We start from the raw sequence: 14602 nt of genomic DNA, 5'->3' as shown, positions 1-14602 counted from the left end.
CAGAATTAATCATTTTTTTCTAAGACAAATCTATTCTACTCGATAACACAACACTCCTAGTTTAAGACGCGTGTTACATTTAGATAAAAATAATAATAATACTTGATGAAATAGTACCCAAGGATAATTAGAAGAGATATTCAAGACATAAAATAATAATGATATATTTTTAACTTTAATTTTATTTGGTGAGATTAGAGTTTTACAAGTACATGAGTAGTTCGGAGAGATAATATTTCAAGAAAGGACCACGACTTATATGGTTTTATTAGTGATATAAGGACATAATTAAAGGGACAATCAAGGAGATAAATGGGTACTGGGTGGTTTAGAGAGATAACATTTCAAGAATGGATCACGGCTTATATGGGCTCGTAGTTATATTACTGACATAATGACGTAACTAAAGGGCGTGGATATCAAAGCAAATAAAAAGAAATGGGGTTTGACGCCCTTCTGTTCTAAACCAACCAGGCTAATGAGCATATACCATGGGTTGTGGGTCAAACAGCCGCGTATATCCAATAGAAATGAAATGGGGTTTAACGTCCTACTGTATAAATCCAACAACAGCTTAGACCAAAAGGTTATGTGAGTCAGACAGCAGCATGGATCTAACAGCCTCGTAAATCAAACAACAGCATGGGTCAAAAAGCTGCGTGAGTCAACAATAGCATGGGTCAAACAACAGCATGGGTCAAAAAGCTGCGTGAGTTAAACAATAGCATGGGTCAAACAGCATGGGTCAAACAACTGCATGAGTCAAACAGCAGAAATGAAATGAAATGGCGTTTAACGTCCTACTGTTCTGCTCCGACTGGGCTAATGAAGACGGGCATACGCCGAACGACTATACGTTGTCCCTTGAGAGACCATTAGTCCTGCACCACTGACATGGAGGAAACACGTCGGAAAATCCTTCGCAGCCAACGCATCGAACACGGGGCCTCCAGGTTAGCCAGCCAACGTCTTATTCGCTGGACCACCGCCAAACAGCAGCATGGGCCAAACAACTGCGTGAGTCAAAGAACACCATGGACCAAACAACTGCATGAGTCAATTGACTGCATAAGTTAAACGATTGGGTGGTGCAAATTACTTTCTGAAGCTATCAATTGAGTGAGTTGCGTCATTAGATTTATTATAAATTGATAATTAAAGATAATGAGTATTTACCCTATGTTCCTGTTAATGTCAGATTGTCTTTATTATAAATATCAATCAGATATCCTCCTTATTGATACAGAGAGAAACAGGATATATAACTTAAAAAAACAACAGACTTTACAATTTGAAATGTTAAATGATTTCAATCTCTTTATGTGTAGATAATATCAACTTGTCCACAAAGTAGGAGTATCAGAATGACATTTAAACGGTTATAAACATTTTTAGAAATGAAATGGAGCGTAAAACCTCTTACTCGTCTTTATTTACTGGGATAATCAAAATGGGCACACAGTGTGCTGTGAGATAAATTTGCTTGTCCGGATAGTGACGTTTCTGTAAACTCTTCTTTCACGTGCTCAAAATCGGGTACATGGGTGGCCCTCGGGTTTCCGTCCCATCCGACACGAATTTTTTGTCACGATGGAAAATTCTCATGAAGGTTTCGCGTGAAACGTGAATCGAACCCGTACCGTTTTCACAGTGCCACCATTGTTCTGGGGTTTCAACGGACGTATTGCGTTTGGAGTCACGGTGGCGCAGTGAATAAGACGCTGTGGTCGAGACAGTTTATCGGGATTTTCCGCCGTGGTTTCCCCTTGTCCGTGGTGCGGAACGGGGGTCTGACAAGGACAGCTGCCTAATCGTTCGGATGGAACGAAAAACCGAGGCCCCTTGTTCACACTACCGTGCAGGTAAAAGATCTTTTGGCAGTTGGAATTCATTTTATTTCATTGCATTCCCCCTTGTGTGTTATAAAGGCTTATGACAGTGTCTAAAACATACTACAGCTTAACCAGAGGCCCGTCTAGATCTTGATACCCTAAGGTTTAGCTTACCATGCTTATAGGTAAATCTTGTACTGAGTACAGCCATGTTTTACAAATACATTCTAATAATTTTACATGTACACATGCCTTAATAGGTAAGAAAAGGCACGTGTGTACTCTATTCCAAGTCTTCCTTGCTGTCAGCAAACTACTGGTTATATAGCGTCCGACAATAGGAAACATGTATAAGAGTCATCATCATCATATATGGTATTGTTTATTTATTAGATTATGATATCTGTAACTGTACTGCGTATTTATTTTGAAGTCATTGTCAGATCATGGTATTATTAACTGACCACTGCATTTTTCTTTGAAGTCATGCCGAATGTTGTACACAGATCATATGTAGCTTGTAAAGGACATTTGGGATTAATTAAATGTTTAATTAGAACACAGACAGAGTTGAAAAGTCAATATCATATATATTATAAAAAACCAGCTAGAGGTCAATAAGTTCTATGCACCTAAATGATCGTTCATATGACATATGACACGAAAACTCGCGGTACAGTATATACTTTGGCAATATATTAAACATTCCTTTAAAAATCACAATAAGAGTAGATCGTAATCCTGATGTCAGAGCTAAATTTCACTAACACGGCCGTGAATGGCGTATGTCCGTCATCGTCATTCTGTACGCAGAGATTCATCTACTTTATTCCCCGAGAACAGATCTCTGCCCTAAATCGCCGCCATATCCAAAATTTAGTATATTGTACGTTTTGTAAAGCGTTTCTAATCCGTTCACATCTGTCAAACACACAAAGATTAAATAAACATTTTCAATTTTATTAGATAGAAGCAGAATAAATAATCAACAAAATTCTCAAAGTATACTTAGTGTTTTCGTCGATTTAGGATTTAAAATGTCGGTCAACTAGCTTAGTGTCTGTTTTCAAGCGGAGCTAACTGCAGACAGACAGCCTAAGTTTAGTATGCGCATTCATTAGATGTGGGTGCTAAAAGGTAAGACGTCACCAAAACTCAGTTCACTTCATTTCTTTTCATTTCGTAGTATATCCACTCAGCCAACACCCAGTTACTAACTACCTCGGGTCCGCACCAATATGACATGCATAGATGGTTATATATAGCAATTTTAAATAACAAATTAATTGGTTTTTGCAATAATAGTGGCTGCGTTAGAGATAAAAAAAAATAGTGTCTACCGTCGTCCTTTGTTTCAGAAGTCAAACTTTATCATTATATCAGTGCAAAGAAGAATGGACGACAGCGAGACAATGGCCCTTTTTGCAGAATAACCGACAGACTACTAGATCACGGTCCACACGAGTAGAGCCTTTCAGAGCTGTATATATGAACAACATAATAGATAAATCACGTGCCAACATTATTTCATAACCATGAATAAACGAACACTGTGTTTATTAACAGAAATTATCGAATTTTAGTATTAGTGATCAACATTAGCAAGACACGGAAAACTATTTGTTTGAAACTTCTATTGGCATAACGATGATATCTTTGTAGGAGTTAAAAGGGATACTACGTTATATTCTATTAAAGGGACACTAACACTCTTGCTGGCTTGACAGCTCCAGAAAATAAATAATAGCTTTATTCTAAGTATTCGATGTTTAAGTGTCCTACCTGTTGTGTAAATTATCCATTACATCCTATTTTACTTGTCCAGAGGATTCGAAAATATTTTTAAATCCAAGTCACATTTGAAAAGGTTTACGTTAGGCTTTTCAAATCATTTAGTTGAATTTTTCCATTTTTTTAAATTAGGTGTGTTAAAATGAAATTTGTATCATCAATTACAGTAATTGGAATATTCTAAAATATTTGTTGATCAGAATAAAGATTGGGACATATTATTCAGTTACAACAAGAGTGGTATTGAGCCTTTAAAGAGAATTAAACATACATTATGCAGGAGCTAAATCTGACTGTTGTAGGTCTTTCTTCAGGCCTGAAATATTATCGAAATTATTAATTAGACATTAATTAACTTATCCAGACCATAATCAACTCTCGGTGCCATCTTATGTGTCCGATTGTCATTGTTATTTATCGTGACTGTGGTAACAATGACAATCGAGGCTACAGTGATTTTAAAATAAGGTTTTCTCGGCTTAGAGTGAAGCAATTTGACTGAAATTTAATAAATCTAACTGATCGGCGATGTTTTTCTTTTTCTTTTTATTCATTTGAATACGCAGTTGAATCGGACATGTTTGCATTACAAAGTATGCAACAAAACTGTAAATAATAATTATTATTTCATCAGCGTAGAACTATTAAAACATAGAAGCGGATATTTAATGAATTGGGTGAATAAAAGACATGTCTTTAAATGGCAAATAAAATATACGCCTTCTCGTATTATCATCACATGGCATTTCTTTGTTTCGTTGTAAATTTTCCAGTAGTTCTAATTTTTACAGCAGAATAAAAATACGCGGGGAACAAAGGAATCCCGATCATTAAGTCCCATTATCCCTATTTTTTGGACGTTCCCCATTCGCCGTTTTAGGAGAATCACAGCCACCGCTTTGTGAACTTGAGGTTTGATCTTGTTACATTCAGAATTGTAAGATATAAATGTATCTCTCATTGCATCTCCGTATATTTTTATGTTTACCCGACTAAGTGCCTCAAAGGATTACTGTGAATATTGCAGTTATTGATTTTAACAAGTAAATATTTTATTTTCTATATTTGATGTTCGTATTAGCATACCTTATATATTATACAACAAGCCAACAGTGAGGCTGATGTCACCAGCCAAAACCCCAAATAATAGATGACACATATTGATTAATGGCACCTTTATCTTTTTCAAAAGCATTGAGCAATCAAACTGATTATCTATACTTAGTCTAAGCATACAAGGTTTACCGTCAAACTCATCTTCAAACTGGGGATCACGTGGCTAAGTGGGTAAGACGCTGGCTCGCTAGCCTGGAGGTCGGGTGTTCGATCCCTGCATTGGCCGAGAAAGTTCATCCCTTGTCAGTGATGCAGGACGGAGGGCCTTACAAGGACAGTGATCTAGTCGTTCGGATGGAACGAAAAACCGAGGTCCCGTGTACAAATTGGCGTGCACGTAAAAGATCCCTTGGCAGTTGGAATTCGATATAAGAGTAGGCCGTAGCGCCGCTGCCCGGGCAAAATTTCCCTCATAGCACACTGTATGGCGTATGCCCGTCTTCATTAGCCCAGTTTAGGAGCAAAACAGTAGGACGTTAAACCCCATTTCATTTCATTTCATTTCATCAAGGCATTTACCTAATAAACACTTACATTTTAGCTCAATAAAAGTGTTAAATATATGGTTAATGTAGATATAAGAGCAATGTTATCGATTTCGTTTATAATGAAACAAAAAAAGTAAAACATTATATTAAAAGCTTTTAGTTGAAAATTACGACTTCCTTACTGATCAGTCAACTAACTATAAATAAAAACCTCCGTTCGTAAGAGAATGTGTGATGATCTGTTTGCTCGTATCACAACTTGTTTTTGTTCAAGATCTCGACCAGTTAATCTATGTAGATATTACTACTGCTGATACATAAAATGAAATAGGGGCAAGAAAGGTTGTTCCCCATGCGGGAAGATTTGTCCTAAAAGTGGTGTTTCGTCTACTTTAACTCGAATTTCAACTCATGGTTCTATTGGGTGCACACCAACGTGTATACAGGACCTTGGTATTTCCTTGTCAGACCCCCGTCCTGGACCACTGACAACGGAAAACCCATACTAAACTTAGGCTGTCTGTCTACAGTTCGCTCCGCTTTAGAACACACACTAGGCTAGTTGAACGACATTTAGAGCCCTAAATTGACGATTTTAGTTGAACACATTAAGTATACTTCGTAGAGTTGAGAAGTATTTATTCCATTGTAATTTAATAAAATTGAAAATGTTTATTTCATCATCGTGTGTGTGACATGTATGTAAAACGGACTAGAACTGCAGTACAAAATAGTATACTAATTTTTTAGATATTGTGGCCATTTAGAGCAGAGATCTATTCTCAAAGTAGGGAGTTCCTTGTGTGCAGAATTGGAAATTAGCTAGGAACGTTCTCGGCTATATCGTCTCCATTCACTTGATTTGATATTTGTTTATTTTTTTGCAATGTCTATATTCTGTCTTGTCTGCTGGTTTATCTTTTAGATATTGTTTTGTGTGTAGTGTGGTCCTCCTACACTTACTATTAAGTTGTGATATAATTGATTGTTTATTATTCTTGTATAGGCACAATAAGACAAAAAATGAATAAACAAAATTAGTAAACAAGCCTAGACGACTTTCGCCTAATTTTAATCTTTTGAAACAAAATTATAATCTTATTTTATAGATAGACCCTAGATGGCATAAATAACACGTATGATCAAATCAGTCCAGAAATTTTTTTTGGCTGAAGTCGAACATAAAATATCAATATAAACTTTTAGTCCCAACATAGGCTATATTGAAAAGGGATCAATCTTATCAAAAATCATAATGATCCGCTGTCTTAATTAGCCGAGTTTTAACAGTAGGACGTTAAACCTAATTTCATTTCATTTCATATTGGTCCGAATATTGATCAACTGTTATGTCCAAAACATTGATCCTTTTGTCCGGTTAAATATCTCTATTTTTGTGACGTCATTTCGAAAATCATACCTCACTTTCGTAGACAATGTTAGAGCAAAATGTACCTAATGCACTCAATTGACCGCAGACACATTTCAGAGCAGTATATAACACCACTCAACTGTGAGTGGTAGAATTATTATACCAGAAGACAAAAGAAAATTATACAAACGGGAGAAATAATGAATAACAAAAGCATTCAATAACACTATGAAATTATAAGACTTTGTTATCTGGCGCGTAATAAAGGGACTGTTAAATAACTTGCCTTAATTGATATTTTATACATATTTGTATTAAAGGTAAATTCTCACTCTCAACAAGGCATTTATGTAGTTACTTTTAAACAAAAAAATATCATATCAAAAATAAACCTTGTCTTTTCAAGGTACCGAAAATTCAAGCACCCGGGAGAAAATGTTTGCGCTAAACACATAAAACATCTTACTGACAAATCTGTGCGATTCGTAAATTGGGAGTTAAAGTCTACTATTTCATTTATATTCATATCAAATGTTGGTTTTGTATATACCAACCGTCTATAGCCTGGGGGTTGGGTGGCTGAATGGCTAACACGTACGCGCTGTATCATAAAGTCTGTCATTGAGTTAACTGGCGTGGTTTCGATTCCCCAGTTGTACGTGACAAGGAGTAGGGTCGCCTGCCCAACCTCGTGGGTTTTCTCCGGGTTCTCCGGTTTCCTCCCAATGCTAAAGACCCCTACGCGCAAGCGAATTATGAAAATAAAATTGAACCATATGTTAGTCCCGAAATGACCTAGTTTGTGTCGAGTGGACGTTAAACCCATTCTCTCTCTCTCTCCCTCTCTCTCCGTCTATAGCCTTCAATTAAAGATACAGTATGGAAGATTAGATAAAGAGTTGGCAGTTCTCACTATAATAGTTAAAAACAAGATGATGTAAAGGGAATATGCTAAAAATGTCAGTCAAAGTGCTTCACTCTAAGCTGAGAAAACCTTATTTTAAAATCTTTGTGAATCGATTGTCATTGTTAGCGCTGTCACGATAATTAACAAAGTCTCGATTGTCCATTTTTGTGTTTAATCATCGACGGACGTTGAACAGCAGATCGGATTCAAATCCAATGAAAATCGGACAGATAAGATGGCATGGAGGGTTGATTATGGTCTTGTCATGTTAATAAATGGTATCGAGGGTTGATTGTGGTCTTGTCATGTTTATAAATGTCTAATTAATAATTTATATAACATTTAAGGCCTAAAGAAAGACCTGTAAGAGGCAGATTTACCTCTTGAAGAATATCCTTTATAAATTCATGTAATTGGTTGCGAAACTCACAATTCTACGTTTACGTCATTTATTAGTCGTACTACTGTCTTTTAATATATTAACTCGATGTTATCATTGGTATTATGCACTTATTGCCATCGATTACCCCTGTAGGTGTTATTACGTACAGTTTGAACAAAGCTAAACGAGCCGTACTCCCTTACACCTGAAGGTGAACAACAAATCAATACTTTACTTTTCTTTACAGGAAAGACAACTCGATAAAATCATCTCAACATGTATAATACGAAAATTAACATTTCCTGAATGCATTTCCTTCCCGTTAAATTAATTTCTATATTTTTTTTTTTGTGTGTGGTTGTTGTTGTTGTTCATTCAACAACCGAAAGGTCCTAATGTTTCTCAAACAACGGCATATATAGACTTTCAGAAAGAGAGCGTGGGGTGGGGGGGGGGGGGTCAACGTCCATTCCGCACGTTCTAGAGGACTTTGTACATGACGTCATCGCAGCCATTTTTGAATTGTGACATCAATTGAAAAGTCCATCAATCGATGCGGAATTGCCCGAAGGAAACGCATGCCAAGCTCCGTGATTGTACTCAAATGAGCGGGGCACTTAGGCTTTTTTCAAGAGCGCTTCACCAAGATTAATAGCGAGAAAATACCAAACGAATGCAACCATTTACTAATTAATTGGACCATAATCAAGGTTTTGTAAGAGCGAAGATGCGTTACAAGGTACAAAGACACTAGCTTCTTAGCAAAGACTGATCTTGACGATAATTCCCACACGGGCACAAAGGGTACAGCCCTGAAGGTTCATTTATAGTGAGCGCGAACGCGACCGCTAACACGAATGCGACGACTGACCACTACGTCTTTCCGCGCAAATCATTCTTCACACTATAAGCGCACTGTAAGATGAAATTGACACATTGATCATGCGTGCCTTTTGATCTCGCACTCTGACTGGCTATACTCAAAAAAACTTTGCACGAACTGTTAACAGTAATTCACCCAGGGGGGCTATTTCCGCGGTTTTTCTCACCAACAATTTAATATTTGATCGCGGTCGCCTTCAGTATAGCCGTCAGTATATAATGTTTAGTGTGGTGCGATCAAATTAGAACTGAACAGCAGAACGAAAATGCGGTATGCAGTCTACAGGGCAACTTAATCAGTTGAATTCTCTCAATCACAAAAATAGTGACAATCGAGTGAAAGATGGATTTCGGGTTACACCGCATTCGTCAACCGAATAAGTAAATATGTTATAGTGACCCTAATCTCGGCTAACCAGAACGGTTGCACCTAGAGAACATTCCTCGTGGGAATACTGATAGCCATTACACTATTCAAATAGTGGGCGTGTTTCGGTTGTTATGGCATCATTTACGATGTTTTAAACACACCGAAGGTTATTATTCCATGACTGGGCTTTTATTTATCCAAGAACTTGTCATTAGTAATATAAAATAGATTAATATTGGAGCGGGATAATAGAAAAAAATCTCATCTTGGATTTTACGTAATCAAATAAAGTCAATATTGATGTCATTGTAACGGTAAAAATAAAATTCCCAGGAATTTGTTTTTCCAACTAGTTAACATGGAATAACTGCTTTTTGTCTAACTAATTGAAATGAAATAGCTGACGAATTATGTCTTCAAAGGATCGTAATTTGGTTTGTTTTAATGATGTCATTAGCGATATAAAATATTAACAAATATTATAGCATAACACGAAAAAAATAAATTAGTTGCCGGGGGGTGGATTAATGAATGTTGTTTATAAAAGCCCTATGTTACTGAAATGAGTGAAATGTTGTTTGGGTCAGATTTTCTTTACCAACTGGAGGGGACATGGGGTGGCTGAGTGAAAAAGACGTAGGATCGTTAAGCTGGAGGGCCCGTGCATTGGCCTAGAAAGCTCATCGGGATTTTCCGGCGTGGTTCGCCCTTGTCCGTGGTGCAGGACAGAGTTCCGGCAAATGATAACGTATAGTGGTTTGAATAGGAAGTAACCGAAATGAAATGAAATGAAATGGGGTTTAACGTCCTACTGTTCTGCTCCTATACTAGGCTAATGAAGACGGGCATACGCCATACAGTGTGCTATGAGGGTACACATTGGCGTGCTCGTAAAAGATCCTTTGTCAGTTGCCGCTGTCCGGGCAAAATTACCCCCGTAGCACACTGCATGGTATATGTCCGTCTTCATTTACCGAGTCGAAGCAGAACAGCAGGACGTTAAACCCTGTTCATTTTATTCCATTTACAAACTGGGGTTGGACCAAATCCACGATATTTGCATCGATGACAGATGTTATGACGAGCAGCCCGTTTGTTAGATCACTGGGCCAACAATTTGAATCCTTTTAATCTGTCAATAATTACCCAAGTGTGGAATATAATATATCCAGCTGTGAAATAATGCAGATAATAGTCAATAGTTTTCGTATAGATGTCATCCACGTGCCATTAATCTTTGTTATAGTCATTACAATACGAGATATTGTCATATTTATGATCCGATACATGATCAAAACTAATGCACAATCATCGATGCAGAGATAACGTAATAAGTATTAATGGATAAACAGTATACTGGGATTGAATGATATCGCACCTCTAAGGCCAAAAAACCAAAATTATCCGTGTTCATCCGACCGACCGACCCTACTTGTTGTATCCCACTTTCTCCGACCCTGGAGGTTTTTTCTCCTTCGCTAGGATTAAACAGTCGGCCTTAGTGTGGCTTTCTGTGGACACTCGAGTTTCCGTATTTATAACAGTCTGATTAAAAAACAGATCTATATTTCGTTTCGTTTTTTTTATGCTTTCGATGACCTACACTTCATGAAGATCTGACCAGTTGAGCGGTATTTGACCCTATGACGTAAGACATTGATTAATCAATCAGCGTTGATTCTAGTGGTAAACCCACCGTTCCGTGCATGGCACGCCAAGAAATCGCCGTAACAGATGGTTTCATTGGCTAATCTCTTACGCCACCCAAAACGCCTGTTGTAAACAACTCTTCCAGATCCTAATGCAGTACATTTTGAACTATAAAAAACGAAACGAAATAGGATCTGTGTTTTAATCAGATTGGGTATTTACAACAGTCTGAATCGGTTTTATTTTACAGGACCTTAATAAGTAATTAAAGATTAGATAACAAGCTGACAGTTCACACTATAATAGTTAAAAAATAGATAATAAAAACAGAATATGCTGAAAATTTTAGTCAAATTGCTTCACTCTGAGGGAGGTTGGATGGCCGAATGGTTAGCATGCGCGCGCTGTATCATACGGTCTGTCATTGAGTCAACTGGCGGGGTTTCGATTCCCCGGTTGTACGTGACAAGGAGTAGGGTCGCCTGTCTAACCTCGTGGGTTTTCTCCGGGTCCTCCGGTTTCCTCCCACTGCTAAAAACCCCTACGCACAAGCGAATTATTGAAATAAAAAAATTAAACCATATGTTAGTCCCGAAATGACCTAGTTTGTGTCGAGTGGACGTTAAACCCCATTTCTCTCTCTCTCTCTCTCTCTCTCGCTCTCTCTCTCTCGCTTCACTCTGAACCGTAATATTAGCAATACAGTTTTAGGCAAGCCTCGAACGTCATTACTAACATTCGTGCGATAATAACCCAAGTCTCGATTGGATAAGTTGATTAATGTCTAATTAATAATTTAGATAACATTTATGGCCCAAACAAAGACCTGCAATAGGCAGATCTAGCTATTGCATAATACTTGTTTAATCTAGAACTGCTAAGAAATATATATTAAAGGACAATGGTGCCAGTCATTATCACATATGTGTTAGAGCTGGTTAAACACATTCCAAATATACTTTTAACACAGAGATCATTGCTACGATAGCTGAGTAATACAGGTTTCCCGTATCGGAAGTGACAAACGCCAAAGGAAAACACGGGTCGTTGCTCTATATAACTGACTAAAGCGACGAGTGATAACATATACACGGCCGAATTTCTGCTCACTAATAATGCTAACGTAGACAATTAATACATAGACAGGTTAAAAGGTATGAGTCCTATATCATAAGCAACTAATATTACATCGTGTTGTATTATATTACATGTGTTGTATTATTTTGTTTATTCGGCCTAACATAGACAATTAATACATAGACAGATTAAAAGGTATCAGTCCTCTTACATAGGCAACTAATATTACATCGTTATTCTGTTGTATTATTATTTTGACAATTATCCAATTAGGAAGTCCCCCTTTATTTATCTCTATTTTATTGTTATGTTTTGTGATCTTTATTGTCTTTGAAGGCCCCTGCATTCTATATAAAATCATCCATACAGAATAATGGAAATTGCTTTGCATCCGTGTCAAGGTCAACTGATTAAAACACAGATCATTTATAATTAATTCGTTTCGGTTTTTTTTATATAGTCTGTTATACCTGTATTTTATATAGTCTGTTATACCTGTATTTTATATAGTATGTTATACCTGTATTTTATATAGTGTGTTATACCTGTATTTTAATCAAATTGCGTCAAAGTTACCTAACCTATGGTTCTCACTATAAGTTTGAGTGTGGGTATTTGTGGGAGGGGATATGAGGGTAGGGGTCTAACAACATATTTAATCCTACGTCTAAACAGAAACATAAATTTAATTAGGATGTGTGTGTGTGAGAAAAAAAAAAGAGAGAGAGAGAGAGAGAGAGAGAGAGAGTTTAACGTCCACATGACACAAGCTAGTTCATTTCGGGACCAGCATATGGTTCAATTTTATTTCAATAATTCGCTTGCGCGTAGGGGTCTTTAGCAGCTGGAGGGAGGAAACCGGAGGTCCCGGAGAAAACCAACGCGGTTGGACAAACGACACTACTCCTTGTTACGTACAACCGGGGAATCGAAACCACGTCAGTTGACTCAATGACAGACCTTATAATTCACCGCGCACGCGCTAACCATTCGGCCATCCACCCCACCTTGCTTTATTAGGATGTAGGTATATCAGTTTAAACTGGACCTTGTTTGTGTGTCTGTCTGTTCGGGGTTAGCGACTACACTGGGGCTGTCCCAAGGCTGACATAGGCCTAACACTTCCGGTTTCAGAGATATGCTACATCCTGTTCATGGTTATACCCGTGCTACGCAGGATCAACCACCTGTAAAGATTTAATTTTAATTAAATTAGATGGACCCTGCATGCGTAAAACCCACAGCTCGGATTATATATTGAACAGAAGTGAAATGAAATGAAATGAACGTTGACGCGTTATCTTTCTTCACCAACCGAGATAATGAAGACGGAAGACGGACATTCGCCATTCAGGAAAATTGTGTTGACGTGTCAAATTCCAATAGCCAGGAGTTCTTTTACATGCACTCTAAGTTGTAAACGGTAACTCGGTTTTTAATACCATCGACTAGGACTAGGAGTTGTTGATTGCCGGGACCTTCATCCTGCAACACAGACAAGAGTAAACCATACTGACAAATCTCGCAGCGAACACCAGCATCCCATCCATAACCTTCTGGTTACTGAAATGAAATGAAATGGGGTTTAACGTCCTACTGTTCTGCTCCTAAACTGGGCTAATGAAGACGGGCATACGCCATACAGTGTGCTATGAGGGAAATTTTGCCCGGGCAGCGGCGCTACGGCCTACTCTTATATCGAATTCCAACTGCCAAGGGATCTTTTACGTGCACGCCAATATGTACACGCGACCTCGGTTTTTCGTCCCATCCGAACGACTAGACAGCTCTCCTTGTCAGGCCCTCCGTCCTGCATCACCGACAAGGGGAAACCACGCCGGAAAATCTGGATGAACTTTCTCGGCCAATGCAGGGATCGAACACCCGACCTCCAGGCTATCCTGGTTAGTGAGCGAACACCTTTTTCACTGAGCCACCGTGGTTCCCCTTAAATATCAATAAGTTTAAATCGATGAATTTAAACATAAACCGAATCAATAGAGTTATCGACATAGAAATGGTGGAATTTAGTCCGGTACATCATCACAGGTTAATTATAGTGATTGGGATCGAACCCACTCCCTTTTGTTATATAATTATAGCATGAGAATCTACTTAGATAATTATGAAGGGATGATTGGTTACAATTATTTTATTTTGATTGTTATATTTAAGGATAAAATTTGTACCGATTATTTTTCTCTCAAGTTCATTTGGTCTCGTTGTAAAATTCAGTTTGCTTTGGCTGCCTTTATTCTGAAATTTAACGGAATGTAGTAAAAAAAAATCATCAGAATTATCAATTATTGTTGTGGTGTGGGTGGGGGTTGGGAGTCCGGGGGCGTCAAAAGTGTTCCCGCACCCCACTCCGGGAGTTGAGTAACCTTGCTAGTTTATTTACAAATTCATCCCTTGCACTCGCTAAGACAGTGACTCACAACCTTTTTTGCCAACGGCACACCTTGAAACACATGGCTAAATATATATTTACAAAATAAAAACATGGTAACTCAGACAGAATACAACCGTAGACAGAGACTAGTCATAGACACATAGAATGACTCAAATTAAATAAAGAAAAACACAGCTATGAACTTATCAGTAGACACCAGTGGGATCACAAGGTTTTTCGCATTTTCTTGGTGTGCCGTTCAAAATTTCGCGGAGGACCCGGAGAAAACCCACGAGGTTGGACAAGCGACCCTACTCCTTGTCACGTACAACCGGTGAATCGA

At 37.9% G+C, this 14602-nt stretch overlaps 1 protein-coding gene across 1 annotated transcript in view; it reads left to right on the top strand.

The window, feature by feature from the left end:
* The window catches only part of LOC130013055 (probable G-protein coupled receptor CG31760), a 52157-nt gene that overhangs the window by 10909 nt on the left and 26646 nt on the right, over nt 1–14602 (top strand). The gene's annotated exons all lie outside the window — the stretch shown is intronic.

The sequence above is a fragment of the Patella vulgata genome, chromosome 5 (assembly GCF_932274485.2).
Source record: "Patella vulgata chromosome 5, xgPatVulg1.2, whole genome shotgun sequence".
Lineage (NCBI taxonomy): Eukaryota > Metazoa > Mollusca > Gastropoda > Patellidae > Patella > Patella vulgata.
The sequence above is the reverse complement of the archived record's forward strand: the minus strand, read 5'-3'. Positions and strand labels throughout refer to the sequence as shown.